Source organism: Chlorocebus sabaeus, chromosome 12 (genome assembly GCF_047675955.1).
Source record: "Chlorocebus sabaeus isolate Y175 chromosome 12, mChlSab1.0.hap1, whole genome shotgun sequence".
In the NCBI taxonomy this organism is placed as follows: Eukaryota; Metazoa; Chordata; class Mammalia; order Primates; family Cercopithecidae; genus Chlorocebus; species Chlorocebus sabaeus.
Window position 1 is genome coordinate 29380455 of NC_132915.1, and position 2787 is coordinate 29383241.

General features: G+C 41.5%; 1 pseudogene; it reads right to left on the reverse strand.

Annotated features, from left to right (window-relative positions):
- Positions 1 to 1012, reverse strand: LOC103219537 (V-type proton ATPase subunit D pseudogene; annotated as a pseudogene).
- Positions 1013 to 2787: the final 1775 nt, after the last annotated feature.

Consider the following 2787-nt stretch of genomic DNA (forward strand, 5'->3'; position numbering starts at 1 on the left):
CTTTCATCCATGATAAATGGTTGCTAAATTATGATTCTGCAAAAGTAATCCCATAAACAGACATCCAGGTAAATTTTACAACCAGTGAAATTCTTAGGCCAAAAAACAAATAGCCAGACAAATCAGACCTACACACTATGAATTAAAATGAAGCCAGTGTTAGGGTTTCTAAGAGAACCAGAACAGGAAAGATTATTCAAACAGAAGATCTTCATGCTTCTCTTCAGCTGGAAGATTAGCAGGCTCCAACACCTCTCCAGCTGCTCTCCTTTGTTCCAAGTCCTTCTCAGATTTTTCCTTTAGAATCTTTTTCTTCTCCTGTATTTTCTTTAACCTATAGCACTCTTCTCGCTCTCTCTCATCCAGCTCTGTGATGATATAAGCAAGAGTACGTTCAATCCGGGGAATGATGACATGTTCAATGGCATTTACATGCCTGTTGGTTATCTTAATAGCTTCATCCAAAGTAACAAAAGAAGTCTGCAGCGAAGCTAGTTCCACCAGTAGTTCCACTGCTTTGGCATAATTCCTCTTTAATTTAGCCAACTGTTCCCCACCTCTGGCTAAACCAGTCAGTTCATAACTGTCAGTTCCTTCATGGTAATGTTCAAATACTGGCAAAGTAACACCTGCTACATTATCTTTCTTCTCTCGAATCTTCACTTGGGCTTTATTTACATTTTGGATAACCGTAGTGCTGAAGTCACCTGCTGTGAACTTGGCTTCAGCTAGTGAAATGGCAGCTTCTCTCATCACTTCACCCATCAACATTTTAGTCTCTATTATCTTCTTTAGGATCTGTCGAAATCGAAGAGTTAAGGCGTCGGATTTTTTCTTCAGGAGGTTTCGACCTGTCTGTGCTCCCTTTAAACAAGCCTTCATGATGGTCTGTGCCATTCGCGAGGGAAAGATTTCAATTCGGTCTTTGCCCGACATTCTGAAGATAACTGTTCGGCTCGGGTCCCCGGCCGGGCAACCGAAGCTACAACAGCTCCAGAACTGGCCCCCACAGTGACTTCCGCTACGGGAGTCAGCTGGTTGTGTCACTTGACCCCTCTCGTTGCTATAAGACAGCCCATCATTCTTTTTTTTTTTTTTTTTTTTTTTTTTTTTTTTTTTTTGAGACGGAGTCTTTGCTCTGTCGCCCAGGCTGGAGTGCAGTGGCACGAACTCGGCTCACTACAAGCTCCGCCTCCCGGGTTTACGCCATTCTCCTGCCTCAGCCTCCCGAGTAGCTGGGACTACAGGCGCCCGCCACCTCGCCCGGCTAGTTTTTTGTATTTTTTAGTAGAGACGGGGTTTCACCGGGTTAGCCAGGATGGTCTCGATCTCCTGACCTCGTGATCCGCCCGTCTCGGCCTCCCAAAGTGCTGGGATTACAGGCTTGAGCCACCGCGCCCGGCCCCATCATTCATTTTTTAAACCACTTCATGTTATTCCATAATAGAGATGTAACTATTTCATCATATCTTCAAAAGAGACATAAAGATCGACTACCTCTTCAAAACATGCTCGAAAGGTAAATTCAACGTATTATCAAGAAATATAAGAAAGTATGTTGATTAGCTGTAACTTCTATGTTTAATAATAAACTTTATTCTTATTCTCCTTTGATATTTTAGACTTGTTAGCATGGCTTATTAAATTAGTTCAGTTATGGAAATATCAAAGTTCAAATTCAGTAAATTTTAATATTAATTTCTTATTAACAGTTCTGGTTATTTATAAGTAATATGATTCTACCCATGTATTGTATTTTTATAGCAAACTCATATTTTGGATTGTGTATTACTATCCATAAATTTACACATGTACTTTCATTTTAATTGTGGTTAGTGAGTTTTTGGCAGCAGTATACAATAGGTAGATTAAAATTAATTCTGAACTGATGCTAGAAGAAAGATTAGTTCACATATTGCATCTTGATAATAGTGCTGCTTTGTGCCTAAGGTATTGCTTAGCTATTCATATCCCTGGGTAATACCACTGGTAGGCCGGGTACGGGGGCTCACATCTGTAATCTCAGCACTTTGGGAGACCAAGGTAGGTGGATCACCTGAGGTCAGGAGTTCAAAACCAGCCTGGACAACATGGTGAAATCACATCTTTCCTAATAATACAAAAATTAGGACTATGTGCGGTGGCTCACGCCTGTAATCCCAGCACTTTGGGAGGCTGAGGTGGGCGAATCACAAGGTCGGGAGATCAAGACCATCCTGGCTAACATGGTGAAACCCTATTTCTACTAAAAATACAAAACATTAGCTGGGCGTGGTGGCAGGCACCTGTAGTCCCAGCTACTCAGGAGGCTGAGGCAGGAGAATGGCCTGAACCCAGGAGATGGAGCTTGCAGTGAGCCAAGATCGCGCCACTGCATTCCAGCCTGGGCGACAGAGAGAGACTCCGTCTCAAAAAAAAAAAAAAAAAAAAAAAAAAAATTAGCCAGGCTGGTGGCACACTCCTGTAATCTCAGCTAGTCAGGAGGCTGAGGCAGGAGAATCAATTGAACTCGGGAGGCGGAGGTTTCAGTGAGCCAAGATCATGCCATTGCATTCCAGCCTGGGCGATAAGAGAGAAACTCCATCTCCAAAGGAAAAAAAAAGAAAAAAGAAAAAAGAAACTATTAGTAAGCAGAATATTAATCTATATGCTTTCACATCATAATGGTTCCTTTTACTTCATGTATTTTTGTTTATGAAATTCTGTAAATCATACAAGCTACAGATGGTGACAGCAGTAGAAATATAAACTTTAGCACACTTGTGTATGCATTAATATGTTCAAAAT